Source organism: Pinus tabuliformis, chromosome 2_2, assembly GCF_031772625.1.
Source record: "Pinus tabuliformis cultivar Carrire ecotype Pingquan chromosome 2_2, CPIR1, whole genome shotgun sequence".
Lineage (NCBI taxonomy): Eukaryota > Viridiplantae > Streptophyta > Pinopsida > Pinales > Pinaceae > Pinus > Pinus tabuliformis.
Genome location: NC_142300.1, coordinates 1,097,731,006 through 1,097,747,251, shown reverse-complemented (window position 1 = coordinate 1,097,747,251; position 16,246 = coordinate 1,097,731,006).

Below are 16,246 nucleotides of genomic sequence, written 5' to 3'. Positions count from 1 at the left end.
GGGGTCGTAACTTTGGCACCGGATTTTCATTTGACGTGTACAATAGCTCGTTAGAAAGATCTATCAGAGCACTATAACTTTGGGCCCTCAAAACGGCTCCGGAAGTTCAAGACCCAAAAACTAGATAAAAATAGTAAATTGTGCTATAATTATAGAAACTGAAAACCTGAAAGAGACAGTTGTGAGGGTACAAATGGGATAGGTGGGTGGCCATAAACATCCACCTGGATCATCATTAATACTAAATGCAGAAATAGAAAGAAAAAAACAAGAGATACATGTGAATAAGAAGTGAAAAGAAGGAAAGAAAATGATACAAAAGGGCTTTGAGGCTCCTGGAATGGCCAAGCCCAAGGAAACTGAGGGACATATGAAGGAGAACAAGATTTAGAAGCTGAACATGACACCAATCTTCATTATTTTCATCAATACATTACATCCCTGCAAGAAAATACAATGGAACTACAGAAATAAGAGTTATCTCCACAAGAACACTAATGGAAATCTCCCCTAGAGGCAAATTCGACATTTTACTTATACAAAATGATTAGGAATCATTCTCCATGAATGGAGGAAGCTTTCCCCACCAAAATCCCTTGATTAGTGGATTTGGTTCCCAATACTAGGAATCTACATTAAATGGCAGGGAACACATTCCTAGATTTTCTCAATCACTGGAGTTCCACAATCTGTGTCATAATTCCATAATATCTTGTTGATTTATTATTTAATAGTGATCCTCCTATAGTAGGGAGAAATTCCCTAAATTATCTCATGCTCCAAATATTCATAATTTGCCCAATATTTTCATAATATTCCATAAAATAAATAATATTAGGCACAAATATGCAATTATTCATAAACCTTCATAATGAATATATTAAAGTTAAAAATACATTATCTAATGCAAAAGGAGAGGTTTAATGTGCTGAAGGATGGTTATAGGCCTTAATTTATGTTTAATTTGGAGGCATGGGCCTTAATTTATGTCTAATTTAGAGGCTGATCATCTAGTACGAAGCCGACAGGGATAACAACTTCATTGAGTACATTCAACATATCCACCAACAGGGCCGTGATGTATTGGAAAAAGGAAATGCTAAGTAAAAGCAGCACCATGATCAACATCAAGTTCCGCACAAGTGGCAGGTGGGCGACAAAGTTTGGCTACATTTTCAGAAGGAGCGCCTCGCTGGACCCCACCGTAAGCTTCGCCCACTCCAATACATGCTATACACCATCACCAAGGATGTTGGTGACAATGCCTTCGAGCTCAACATCCCACCTCTCCTTGGTCTGCGCCCAGTGTTCAATGTAGACCACCTTTGGCCATACTTTCCACCATTGTTGGACACATCTGACATTGCAGAACAACTCACACCAATAGAGCTCAATAAGGACTGCATGGAACATGCCACAACTGATCAACTCATGGACACAAATATCAAGAACACTCACCAACAGAGGATCCAACTATATTGAGTTGTCAAAGTAGGGCCAACTCCTTCACTAGGGCAAGTGGCTCACTATGGACTAGGTTCAATAGAAATTTCGTCACTGCATGGAGGCTCTGCATGCAATGAGTACCATTGCCTCCTAAGGGGGGAAGAATGATCCAGGTGGATGTTGGTGGCCACTTTCCTATTCCACCTAGACCTTCATTCGGTTTCATCTGTTTCGTTGTTTATTTCAACATTTACTATTTTTAGTAGTTTTTTGGGTCCTAAACTTCCACAGTAGTTTTGACCCCCTAAATGATGTTTTTTTGAGGTTCGCTACAAGCCATTAGGTTGCCAAAAATCCTATAGTACTTCAAAAGACCTTTCCAGCAAGGCATTGTATGGGCCAAATAGAGACAATATGACCAAGTTACGACTATGGGAAGTTGGCTGCCCAACTAACCCCAATGGGGCCTACAAACTCTTGGCGTTTCATCTCCTAGGGTTAGGGTTTTGGTTGTTTAGGGTTTATCTTGTTGTTCAATAATAAATAGGCCCTTGAGCTCATTGTAACATAGTTGAGAGGCATGTAGCCAACACAAATCTTCTCGGAGATAAGCTACCATCGCCCGAGCTAGTTTATTTCCATTTTGTTTGTAAGCATATTTCAGTATTATGATATTAATGAAATGAAGTGTTATTTCTTCTCCATCCCTGTATTTATGGTTATATCTGTATTTTATTGTGTTCCTGTTTAAACTTAGATTAGTTCCAGATCAGATCATCGACTGATTAGTCTAATAATCTCCCAACCCTTGGATCTGGGCCTTATCCCCTTTCGCTATTCTCCCCTATGGATGGAAATCCCCAATTTATTGGATGTGGTTTCCCTCTCCTGGTCGGGGTGGATTGAGGGAAGCCCAATAATTATCTCGTAGTCCAAGATTTGGCTAAAGTTAAACAAATCATGTAGACAAGACAACATTAAGGAGATGGAAGAAAAACTAGCATTAATCTAGGGTCAAATGGAATCAACTCTGGTAAAAGAAGCAGACTTCCAAAAAGAAGCAGAGATATTTAAGACCCTTCACACAAACCTTAGGAGGGAAGAGGAGTATTGGATATTAAAATATAGAAATAATTGATTGAAGGTTGGGGATAGGAACACAATTTCTTTCCATAAACAAGCTAAGTTCAGGGAATCAAAAAACAATATAACTAAGATTAATCATGGGGGGAAACTATCAATAATTTTGAAGGAATTAAGGGAGCAACAATAGAGCATTATGAAAATGTATATATAAGAGATCCTATAAGTGACCTAGATAGCAAAGGATTATTCCTAGAAGGTATCCCAAAGATGGTGTTAGAGGAAATGAATAAAACTTTGATATCCTCCCACCCAACGATCAAGGAAATCAGGAGGGTTATTTTTTCGTTCTCCCCTGATAAGGCTCCTGGTCTGGATGGATTCTCATCTAGCTTCTATCAATCCTTTTGGGAAGTCATAAATAAAGACCTATGAATAATGGTGGGTTATTCTTTCAAACGTTTCGCCATGGGGCGTGGCTTATACTTTTCCTCCCTGGTTTTGATCCCGAAAGAATCGAACCCCTTCTCCTTCTTTAGATTCCAACCAATATCCCTCTGTAATGTCTCATACAAAATCTTCTCTAAGCTACTGGCCTCACATCTTAAACCTCTCTTTCCCTCTTTGATCTCTGATGATCAGGGGGGTTTGTCCCAAGTAGGAAAATCATTGACAATGTTAACTTATCCAAGGAGCACTTGATTCGAGCTTTCACATGGGTGATGAAGGAATGATCATAAAGCTAGACATGGAAAACACTTTTGATCAAGTTAGGCATGGGTTACTAATAAAAGTCCTCAAGAAAATGGGGCTGGATGATACATTCATTAGATGGATCAACCTATGTATTGCTTCCCCATGGATTGCTCCATTAGTTAATGGTTGAGTGGCAGGCTTCTTCAAATCTTCAAGGGGCCTTCATCAAGGGTGTCCTCTCTCCCCTTCTTATACATCATCATGGCGAATGCCTTGAGCAGGAAACTGGAACATGAAAGAGTAATTCTCAACCTTCCAGGCATAAGGTATAAAGAAGGTATCAAAAGTATAAATCATGGGTAGTTCGCGGATGATACAATTTTGATGGGCGGAGCCTCGGTAACAATTGCTCAGCGCTTCAAAAGAACCTTAGATAGATTCCTCAGTGTGTTGGGGGGAGCCACTAATGACAGTAAGAGCCACATCTATAACTGGAATATCTCCATTCAAAAAGAGAAGAAAATCGAAGAAATTATGGGGTTTAAAGCAGTCAGAGATTGGAAAGATTTTAATTATTTAGGGGTTCCTATATTCCTAAGAAGAGCTGCTCCATATGCTTGGAAAAAAGTACAGGATAAAATGAAAACAAAAATAGTAAATTGGGGAGGGATATGGCTCAATCATGTGGGTAGGGAAATTATAGTGAAGTTAGTCTTGTCAGCGATCCCCTTGTATCAATTTTCTACCTTGCAAGCCCCCAAGTGTGTTTTACATCAAATGGGGATGTATATAAGGAAATTTGTATGGGAGGGAGGAATAATAGAAACCAGAAACTATCATTTGGTAAATTGGAAAAAGGCTAGATCCCTAAAACAACATGGTGGATTGGGAATAAGGGACCTAGGGTTATCAAATTTGAAAATGGGAGCAAAATTATATTGGAATATGTTCATGAATCTGAATTAATGGTCGAATTAGGTGGTTAGGACCAAGTATTTAATTCATAAAAGTGATTGAGAGGGAAGAGAGGACCTAGGCTTGGGCTTTACCATCTGGGAGTTGATCAATTCTTCCATGGACACCATTAATAAAAATTTAAGGAAAGTCTCAGGGAATGGAGCCTCCATAAAAAATTCACGGATTTGATCTTGGGCCTTCAGCCCCTAGGTTCAGATCTTTCCCTGGTTGCTCTAAGATATTTCTTGAGACAAGGAGGGGTGGAAAATTTGGACCAGATATCAAATTGGGATCAACAAGGAGGATGGAAGGGATGGAAGATTGACAACATCCCGAAGGCCCTTCTCCATCAAAGAGATAAAGTAATAAAGAAACTAAGATGTTGTGCCCGCATAGCTCTCACGACTACAGATAAGTGGGGATGGAAGAATGCCAACTACACTATCAAAGAAGGGTATTCACACTCGCTCTTTAATTCCCAAGTACCGCATAAATCATCCATTTGGAATAAAATCTGGAAAACAAATGCTATTCCAAAGGTCATTTTTTTTTGTTGGCTGCTATCGCATAAAAAAATCCTCAGAACAAAGAACCTTCAAAAGTAGGGACATATTGGCCCCTCAAGATGCTCACTATGTGAATCTTTGGAGGAGTCTATTCCCCATCTCTTTCTCCACTGTCAGGTGGCTAAGGAAGTTTGGTCGGTGGTCCTTGGCCCTCTATACTACAAGACTACATGGCCATCTGACCTCTGAATGTTTTTCAAGTCTTGGCCAAAATGCTATTTGGGATCCCTTCACGCCAAAATCAACTTCAAATATATCTAGTCTACTCTTCCTAAGTATGTATGTTGGCAAATTTGGCTAACAAGGAACAAATCAATATTTAAAAAAGCCCTCCCTTCTACCGAATTAACAACTATGCTAGCCCTTTCATCGTGTATGGAATTGTATAAATTGGAAATGGACCCCTCCTTGGCTGAGATTGAATACGCTTGGATGGCGCCATCAGTTGGCACCCCTGCTATTCAACACGTAGCTAAAGGTAACCCCTCTTGTTCCCTATGAATTCTAAGACTATATTTTGAGGGGATGATGGAATGGATAAGATCCTTGAATCAATGTACCCTCCAATTTAATGCAACATCAAAAGGTAATCCTACGGTGGCAGAGTTGTTAGAAAATTATATACTATAGAGCAATGGAACACATAGAATATTGCGTAAATATAAACACAGAAAATGCATAAAACCAGAGAGACACAGATATACGTGGTTCACCCAGTTTGGGCTACGTCCACTCCGAATAGCCAGTCCTTCCTTTCTATTATCCAGCAAAATGAAGAGACACAACCTACAACAAATCCACTGTAATATGCTCTATTTTCTCTCACAGTCTCACCTCTCTATTTCTCACTCAGAGAATACACATCTATATATCACAGCCTCAATACAATGCCCTCATACATAGAGAGGGGGTTTCCTTCTAGGGAAAAAAAACCCTAAACTAAACATAAGTTCTACCATCAGATCATCTGCCTAATGAATGACCCAAATTGACTAGAAATTACTATACTTTTACAAGGCAATTTTACATCATTTTTTAGCTTCAGGGGCGCTACCCCCAAAACCTCTGCTGGGGGACCACTGGCCCCCAGACCCCCCAGCCGGGGGGATTAGCCCCCCTGGACCCCCACCAGGGGGGGCAAGTCCCCCCCGCAGCCCTCCACGTGGAGGGGTGTACAAACTTCTTGGGGTATACATCCAGCTGAAATAAAGACCTCTAAATAATCATGCTCGACACCCAACAAGAAGGGGGAGGGATTCTCATTAATCTCGAAGGAAACATCGAAGACAGATATGCTTGGGGCTTGGGTAGGAAGAAAAATAATCAAGTTGAAGCTTATGGTTTTTTTCTCAGTCTATCACTAGCACAAAAAAAGGGCACCAAAAAGATCCAGGTCTTAGGAGACTCAATGTTGATCATAAATAATATGAATTATAATTCATCAACAAAAAACATGAACCTAAATCAAATTATTAAGAGATCCCAAGGGATGATTCCATTCTTTTATTTGGTGTCATTTTTTCATATCATAAGAGGGAATAAACAGGAAGAAGATAAGCAAGAAAATTTCGCGTGTTAGTTGAACACAGAAAGAAGTATAGTGAATGAGGTAGAGGAAATGATATGCATTCCCTAATATTAGTTATGGGCATCAATTATTGGTCTAAGGATGGAATTATTGGCTCATCCAAGAGGTTAGAAAGGAAAACAAATTGGATATTTCGAGGTTAGTTTCTCATTATCTTTCCTTACCCCCCCTCACTTCATTCTCTCCCTACTCTCCAACCCCCTCCCCCGCCCCCAACCCACACCTTCCTCCCCCTCCCCTCTTCTCCTTTATCACCCCTTCTCCCTAACCCCTGCCACCCTTCTTCCTCTCATCCTATTAAATCTCCAATACTTATCGTTCCTCCTCCTCTCCAATTAGTTATGCCCCCCTTATCCTTTTCATTTAGCCTCCTACTCCTTGGTCCCTGTTGCATTGACCTTTGCTTGGCCTGGCTTGTCCTTGCACCTCATGGCAATGGTTATCTCATCTCACTAAAGCAACGTGTCTGCGTCCTTCATAATGGTACTACTCTTGTGTTAGGGAGGTCTCACAACTTGAGAACCCAAGTTGCAAAGCATGATGATCTAGCATAGGAGATGGTAAGTTAATGGGATATTGTGAGAAACATTTATCCCTTTGCTCAAAATTTCTCTAGTCACCCATGGGAGGAAGGCATGGATGAGGATGAAGGACGAGGAAAAGAGATGGGAAATTAAGGAGGAGCATTGGGATATCAGTTCCATGAGTACCAATCTCCAATACAACATCAATTGTTATGAAACCAACTCACAAAAAGATAGAAAAGATAGATCAATGCCTTAGAAATAAGCCTCTTCGAGGGGGAAACCTCCTTTACATTACACAAAAAAATAATTTTTTTATTCTACAAATGAACAAACCTCCCTTCTATATATAGGAGTCTAAGGGGTCACAATATAATCAAGCTGACATAACAGTAATAACATAAGGGTACAAAAATAACAATAGTGGGTTTCTATGGGGCATACTAATAATAATATGGGGACAATAGGGGCATAATAATAACAATAAAGGATACAATGGCAATAGTAATGGGGGAATCACTAGTATTATAGGGGCTTAACATCAATATCTAGACCTGCACCTTCTATTTAAGGAGTAACAATTTGATATCCTATTATGGTTTATGGTTAATCTTTGCTTAGGTGGTCTTTGCGAAGGCTTGGAAGCTGAAGCTGGGGTCACTAAGCATATGTTGTGGGTTTTGGGTCAAAGCATCAACCTTCACAGGGGTCTTTGGAGGAGATTGATGTCGTAAGGGGAACTTGTGTGTTGATTTATAGAGTGCTAGTTGTTTGATTGAGGTCAAGAATTGTGCGGAGAAGCAGAGTCAGGTGGGGGAGTTGGAGCAGAAAATTTCAGGAATTCTGGAGTTGGGGGTCTATGGCATACTTGAAAAGATCATGAGCATGCACCTCAAATCAGTAGAGGACAACTCTTTGTCTAGTTCCTGGAACCGCCGCAGGCCTAGGATAGGGGGGTCGAGGGACAACAAAGCTTGAGAAGGTGGCTGCAACAGGAATGCATGTAAGGATTGTGTGCAGGAACATTTGGAGATTTGGGAAGGTTTGGCTATTCTACATCGATGTATGCATCAACAACAAAAGGAGGCTTTGGCCATGCAGGAGGAGAAACTCGGAAAGAAGGAACACATATGGAAATTAGAAGACGAGGTGGATGCGCTGCATCAACAAATTGAGCAACTGAAGCTCAAGATGGAGGAGAACAACAAGAGAAATGAAGAAGAATTCACTGGACTGGATCTGAACAACCCAACTCCGATGGAGGAGTAGTCTATTCTCTCACTTAGTTTTTGAAAAAACGTTTTTTGTATGGCAAGTTATAAATGTATATATTTACTATTACAGTTCTGTTAAATGTATTGCCATAGGCTAATAGAAATGAGAAATTTTTGTAGGAAGCATGGGGAAAACTCTTAGGGAAGGGATTGGGAATAATTGATGTTTAAGAAGCCCTTAACAGGCTTTAAAATATGCTGTAAAATCCCGATTTTGCACGTGAGTATGCAATCCAATCTACTCATTCTCAAACATACTACTCATTCTAGTTAAAAAAAAAAATCCAATCTCAAGAGGTGGAACTTGTGAAGAGTTCATTTGAAAAGAAGGCGTGCAAAATTAAAAAATTAGGAGTTGTTGATGCTCATGGTTAAATCTTTGCAATTGGTTTTCATGTATGCCCATTAATACATTTGATGAGTGTTTAGAGCCTAATTTCTCAAAGTGCCAACGTAATATATCAAAAATTCAAAAATAAAATTTGAAAGAAAAATAAACTCAAACCGAGGAAAATGAAGAAAACCTATATCATAATTTACATTAATGTTAAAAATAATAGTACAAGATAGTTGAGGTTTATTTACAAAAGTTCCTTTCTTGCAAATGTTAACCAAAATAATGAGATTAAAATTATTATTAGCATCCACTCGTGGACATGGGAAAATTTTAGGCTTATGATCAGAAGAGGAACTTTCATCATCATATGAATTAAAGCTTGGAATGGATTCTTGAAAAATGAAATCATCACAATGCTTGGTGGCTTGAAAATGAGAAAATACTAGAACAATTACTAGATTTATGTTTTCTTCATCTTCAAATATATTTGGATTTGAAGGATTGAGATTATGAGAATTTGACAAAACCATTTCCAAAGGATGAAGAGACTCTACAATTTCAACCTCCAAATCATCATTATTAATGAGTTCATTAATTCTTCCTCTTCATAAGATAAATCAGAACCAAGAAAATGGTTAGATGCATAATTAAGAGAATTTTCAGGATTGTTGAAATTATGAGTAATTATATCCTCTCTATCCCAATCAGAATTTACCAATAATTCATTACTAATTAAATTTGTGACAACTCCTCTATTTTCTAAAATTAAATTGGTGTCTAGAGGGACTGTTGACTGATTAACAATTGAATTATTGTTACTAAAAAGATCAGGATAGAGGAAAAAATAAGAAGTTGAAGATATGTACCTGAAATTTTCTCTATCGGAAGATTCTTGCTCATTTTTCAGAATGTGCATTTCATATTCCTCCACATTTGCTAGAGAATTTAGGCTTGGCTACCCTTGTGATGGAGTATTAATTTAAGTAGAGAATTCACCATTGAAAAATTTAATTTGTATTTTTGCTTGCTGATTTGCTTGATGCTGATTGCTAGTTGTACTTATTGCTTACTGGTTGTTGTTAGCTAATTTTTCATCTTCTTCTTCAACAAAAATATCAACTAATTGCTTTATAGGAGTATTTCAAGATGCACACTATTTGTTTGAGTGGCATTTACTTCTTGCATATTTTTCTCTTCGAAAAAGCTATTCTAATTTATATCAACAACATTATTTTTGATTCAAAGCAACTAACTTATTAACTTTAGCATTTTCTGGATCAAATTTACTTATATCAACAACATTTATTTTCCACTGAAAATGATGATTACTAGCGTTTGCATTTTCAGTTTGTAGTGAATCTGCATTGCTATTTTGAGCCATTGACTCTTCATACACCACATCTTCTTATTCCTTAAAATTATTAGAATTACAAGGAAGCGACACTAAATGTTTATACCACCCTACTAACTGAAACTCAAGAGACAAATAATTGGATGAAAATCACAAAAAGACTAATTTAAATCTAATTAGAAAATTATCCAGAGACTCAACTTCAAATCTATGCAATGACTCTAAATGATCACAAACCTTTTCGCAATTATATTGTTGAAAAGTGTGAAGATTGTTTTTTGAAAACTCATCTGAACTATGTACATAGGAAACTAGTAATGGTCGACATTAGTCTTCAGCTTGGCCTGCCAAAGTAAGAGTGAATATTTAGAAAATGACACCTTCATCAATATCATAAATATTGCAATCTAAAATAAATTGAAGGAGATGATCAAAAGAAAAAGTCTTACCATTGTTTTTTTTTTTTAGAAGAGCCTGACTACCTTTATAGGAGTTGTGGCTGGTGGAAGTTCGGATAAAACAACTCCAAATAGGTAATTTGGAAGGAGCCATTTCCATGAGATAAAACTTTCTAAAAGAAAAAATCTTTAAAGAAATAATATATTATTGGCTCTCCTTTTAGCGCCATAAATTTTTGATGGCCAAAAATGACCTCATTAACATTTGGGAAGACCATCCAGTCAGAGTCCCAAATCAGACTCTTATCTGTTTAAATGATGGCTTTGATTGGTTCTATTGGGTCTAGTTACCCCCTCTCTCTCCTCGCTGACTTGTGATGTTACTAATTAACTATCAACAAGAAGAGAGATACCATAGCTACTCCCTTATAAAGATATTACAGGAAAGAAACCCTTGAGATGAATTGAGGGCTCATCCAAGCCACACCTAAGGTTTTTCCCTGTGTGAGGAGACTCCTAAGAATGAAATTAATTAATCTAAGTATGAATCTAATTCTAAATGTAGTGCAAAAAAGTAAAAGCAACTAACCTAAATCGATACTTAGGAGATAGCTCCCAAATATCAAGTGCAAGACTTTAAATACATTTTGGATTTAACACACTTTTAATAATGAATGCTGAGTTGTTGAAGAAGTTTTAACATCTAATATTATGAGTACCATGCATGTTCTGTTTTAGAGATTATAGCAGTGAAAGATAAGCCATTAAAATTAGGAAATAGTTCACTTAATTCTAATGATAATTAAGTCAATTTTAGATAGCAAATTTCTGAGTAAATAGTTACTCATAAATTTTATTGAAGCACATGAGAAAAATGGAAATCAATAACAAATCTATGATATATATGAGATAAATGATCTAAAAGACAAATTATTCTTATATAAAAAAAAGTGCTAAATATGAAATACTAAACACAAATATGCCATTCAAAAGAATATTATTTGCATTTACAAATAAAAGTAATTGAAAATACAATTAATAACCCTGATCTCCCTGCTATGTCTCTTGATGAATCTCCAACAATCTCTTTAAAATGATCAACTCTACCAATAAAACAAAAAATTACAAAAGTGCAAGTTCTTCCCATTACTAGAGTTTGAATTCTAAAAAGAAAACCCCCACTATCCTCAGATCTGAGTTTTCCTCCCTATCTATAATTTAAAATCCCTTTACAAAAGTGCCTAGAGTCTCTAAGTTGCATAGAAGAGGAACACCTTTCCTCATTCTCAAAACTTATATTTATAATTTATAAAAGAACCCAAAATGGAGTTGTTGAAAAAGGTTTGGATCCATCAATTTTGGAGTTGTGATTCCTCTTTCTTTCCTTTGTTGGTGCAATCTCATCACTTCATTCATTCCAATATATCTCCTGCGAAAACCAATCAAAATTGAAATAAAATGAATTAGTTTTACACATAAAAATCAAAGTGCCAAAAATTGGGAAAACAAATTCTCCAATTGAAATGTAATTAAATAAATAAAAAGAAAAGAAAATTGAGCGTTACATTGATCACTATAAATACTTGTATGGCCCAAAGAAGGTTGTCTTCGAATGATTTTGCGACAAAAAAACTCTTAGCAAATCAAATTTCAAAACTAAACTCAGTAAATTAGTTATTTGTTACAAATTTAGAGCTCTATTTTATGCTATTCTTTAACCATAGCTAATGACCAAATCTGGTCATGTAACGACTCCCAAAATCTTTTCCATAGTTTTAGCTTTCTAACGCGCCATCTTGGGCCTCAATTGACCAAGAAAAACTCAACTTAGAGCTCTTAAAAGTCAAAGATATCAAAACTGCTAGTATGCTGGAAAATGCATGCCTAGACAGAATTTAGATTTTTTATTAAAATTTCGATTTTTAGCTATAAATTTAATAATTTAATAATAAAATAAATTTAAGAATTAAATAATAAAATAAAATAAAATCTTTTAAAACTAAATTATTAACATATATACACATTATGAAATAAAAACTAAATCAAGTTAAATTCTAATATATACAAAACATTTAAATAAATTAAAAAATAATTGAAATAAATTTAAATTACAAAAATGAAGTAAATAATAAATAAATAAAAATTCATTTACCAACAATAATAAAAAATATTAACAAAAATGGTAAATACATGAGTTTTTTTATTGGAATTGTCTTTAGTGCGACTTGTTGGAGTTTCCGGTGCCAGAATTTGGCAGAAAAATTTGTGGTGAAATCTTGATTTGTGTTATTTAAACTAGTTTTTTGACTGTATATATGGATTTATAACCCTAAAAAATCCCTAGGGAACTTCTATTGTGCAGGAGTTACCCATCAAACTTGTGATTTCAATGAATTCCTGCTGGATTTTAGAGAAATTAGACTAGAAAAATCCACTGGAAAAACTTCCAAAAAGTCTTACTAAAGACAACTCAATTTTTATTTGTTAATATATGAGCTTTATTAGGTACATGGAGGAGGAGGAGTTATAAGTGGGAGTTATAAGGAGAGATGAAGTGGTTAGGAGGGAGCACGAGGATGGAGCCTAGAGCCCAGATGGTTTAAGAAATAAGAGGATGGGAGCTGGGTTCCACGTGGAGTGGGTTTTCTCTCTAATTTTTTTTTTTTAAAACTTGTATAACAATCTCTTTTTAGTTTATTGAGAATGAATTATATATGAGGGAGCTCAGAAGCCCATGAACTGTAGGTTTTTAAAATTTTGATTTAAATTATATTCCAAGTTTTGGTCATTTACTTTTATTATTATTATTAAAATTTTATATTTGTTATTATACTTGCCACAGGCATGGTATTACACATTCAATTTTTCTTTTGACTGCATATTAGTTTCCATTTGACCAAAAAATTATGTTTCTTATGCATAGTTTAACATTAGGAATTCAATTTTTGTTATTTTTTTTTATTATTATTTGAATTTATTTATTTGTACGGTGATTGGTTGATGTCTTATTATAGGTTGTTTAGTAACTTCCATTTCGGTTAGTTACTAATTTTTCATTTTCATTTTATTTCCTTTTTATTTAATTTTTTTTTTTTTTTTGAATTTAGGCTTCTATGATCCATATTACATTAATAAGAGTCTTTTCGGTAGAAATCACATAGGAGAAAATTCTGCTGACGCGTTTCGAACCAGCTAGTGTGATTATTTTTTCTATTATTTCCATTTTCATGATTTATAATTTTTTCTCCATATTTTCAATTTAAAGTGACTTATTATTATATTAAAAACACACACACACACACACACACACACACACACATAATAAAACACACATATATAACTTTGAAACCATACTCATAACGAAAGAAGTTTTCTCATTAGAAGACATTGATTTTGGGGTTAAACGCCTGACAAATGGGAAAGCTAAGGACATTGAAGGTTACTGGGTGGAAATCGTAAAAATTGGAGGTCTTGTCCTCATCCCCCACATCCATAAGCTTTTCAATCAAGCAGTCAAGCAAGGGTTCCCTAAACCTTGGACTTAGAGCCTCATTATCCCTATTTTTAAAATTGAGGATACAAATAACCCCTCTAATTATCAAACAACTATGATCAGCCCTCTCTTAGCCAAGTTATATGGTATTATTTTGGAAAAGAAGCTGAGCATATGGCTCGAAAGTGAAGGTAAGCGTGCTAAAGGCAAAGCGGGTTTTGGAAGGCAACACCCAACAACGGACCACCTCGTTATGCTTAGGATCATTATGGAGGAATTCTGCAATGATAAATCCAATCTCTTTTGTTGCTTTGTGGAATTTAGAAAGGTTTTCGATATGGTTCCTAGAAAGAACCTATGGTATAGATTAGAAGAGCTAAAGGTTTCTTTCAAGTTGAGAGTTGCTGCTATAAGGTTATACGAGAATGTACTTTCCAAGTTAAAGAGCAATGAGAGGTGGTCAAAAGATATTAAGTGTAATATCAGAGTTAAAAAAGGTTTCCCCCTCTCCCCTACCCTATTTGGCATTTACATTGACAAGCTAGAAGGTTGTTTAGAGGAAGAAGGTTGTGTTGGCACGATCTTAGCTAGGATAGTAATCATCCTTCTTCTCTATGCTGACGATATTGTTCTTCTCGCAAGGTGCCCATCTGATATCAATAAGCAACTTAGACTTCTTAAGGATTTATGCTCTACCATGGGTATGACTGTTAACACTGACATAACAAAAGTTATGATTATCAAATCCAAGAAGGACACTTACGCTAATATTATGTATGACAATAGTAACTTGGAGGAAGTGTCTTCTTACAAGTACTTAGGAATTGATATTCATCAAAAGCTCAATTGGAACTATAGAATTGAGAAAAGGATTAATGGAGGGTTGAAAGCTTATTTTGGTCCTAAAAATAATTGTAAAATGGAAAACCTCGTAATGGGGGATAGAAAGAAGTCCCTCTTTGAAACTTTAGTCACTCCTGTTATCTTATATGGATGTGAGGTTTGGGGTTGCAACATTTCTAGAGAATCCTAGAGAAAGATTGAGCAAATACAAAAGCATTTTATAACATATAATCTCAAAATTAAAAGCAATACACCCTATCCTATTCTACTTATAGAAGTGGGTCTTTCCCCTATCGAGAGCCTAGCTATGACTAGGCTTCTGTTGTACAAGAACAAGCTCAATAACATAGGAGACCATAGACTTCCTAAGCTAGCTCTAAATTCCAGCCAAAACCACCTAAGGCTCAAACAAGTTTGGTATAAAGACACAAGGGCCTGGTTAAATCATTGGGGGATCGATGAGAATGTTGCATTAAAAAACATTAATAACATTAAAAATATTGTTACTTCTAAGTTCAAAGAAAAAATGTGGTGTGAGAAAGATTTAGCAGCTAAAAGAAAATTAAGATATTATAAGGAGGTCATCAACCCTACCCTAAAACATCAAAAGTATCTCTCGGTTTTAACTAGCTCAAAGAAGAAAATTAATATAGCCAAGATTAGAATGACCTCTCATGAGCTCCATAGTGAAACGAGTTATTGGGCAGTTCCTAAAACACCATGGATGGAAAGAATCTACCATTTGCGTGAGAATATGAACATTGAGGATAAAAATTACTTCCTATTAGAGTGCCCCACGTACAACCACATTAGATCTCAGTTTCATAATCTTTGTTGCAATATTGACCTTCCTAGCCTTTTACGATGTCAAAATTATAGTAAGCTCGGGAGGCTTCTCTCCAAGATTTTTGAGCATAGGAATAAAATCTTCAATCCAACTAAATAATTCGTTTTATTTAGGTCTGATAGACCAAAGTTTGGTCTAAGTGGACATTAACCATCATCATCATATTAAAGTGTATATATGTTAATATAAAAAATATTAGTTAATCACATTTCTTAATTTTTAGACATTCAACAATACAATATTTTATCATTTGTTTTATTTTGGTGTTTATTGTTTTTTAGTTTAATTAAGTTACATTAAAACTAAGCTCATAGTTTAACATTAGGAATTTAATTTTTATTAAATTTTATTAATATTTAGATTTATTTATTTGTAAGGTGATTGGTTGAGGTCTTATTATAGGTTGTTCAGTAACTTCCATTTCAATTAGTTAATTTTTCAATTATTTATTTATTTATTTCCTTTTTATTTAACTTTCTTATTTTTATTTTTATTATTTATTTATTTTTTCTTTCTGTTATTTCCATTTTCATGACTTATAATTTTTTCTCCATTTTTTCAATTTAAGTGACTTATTATTATATTAAAAACATATTTTAATAAATTTAATTAAAAAAATTATATATATTAATAAAAAATAAAAAACACACATATAATAAACATATATATTAAAGTGTATATATGTTAATATAAACAATATTAGTTAATCATATTTCTTAATTTTTGGTGATGACATTCAACAATACAATATTTTATTAGTTGTTTTATATTTGTGTTTATTGTTTTATTAAGTTATATTTAAACTATTTTTTTTGTGGCTTATCCATAATTTAACATTTGGAA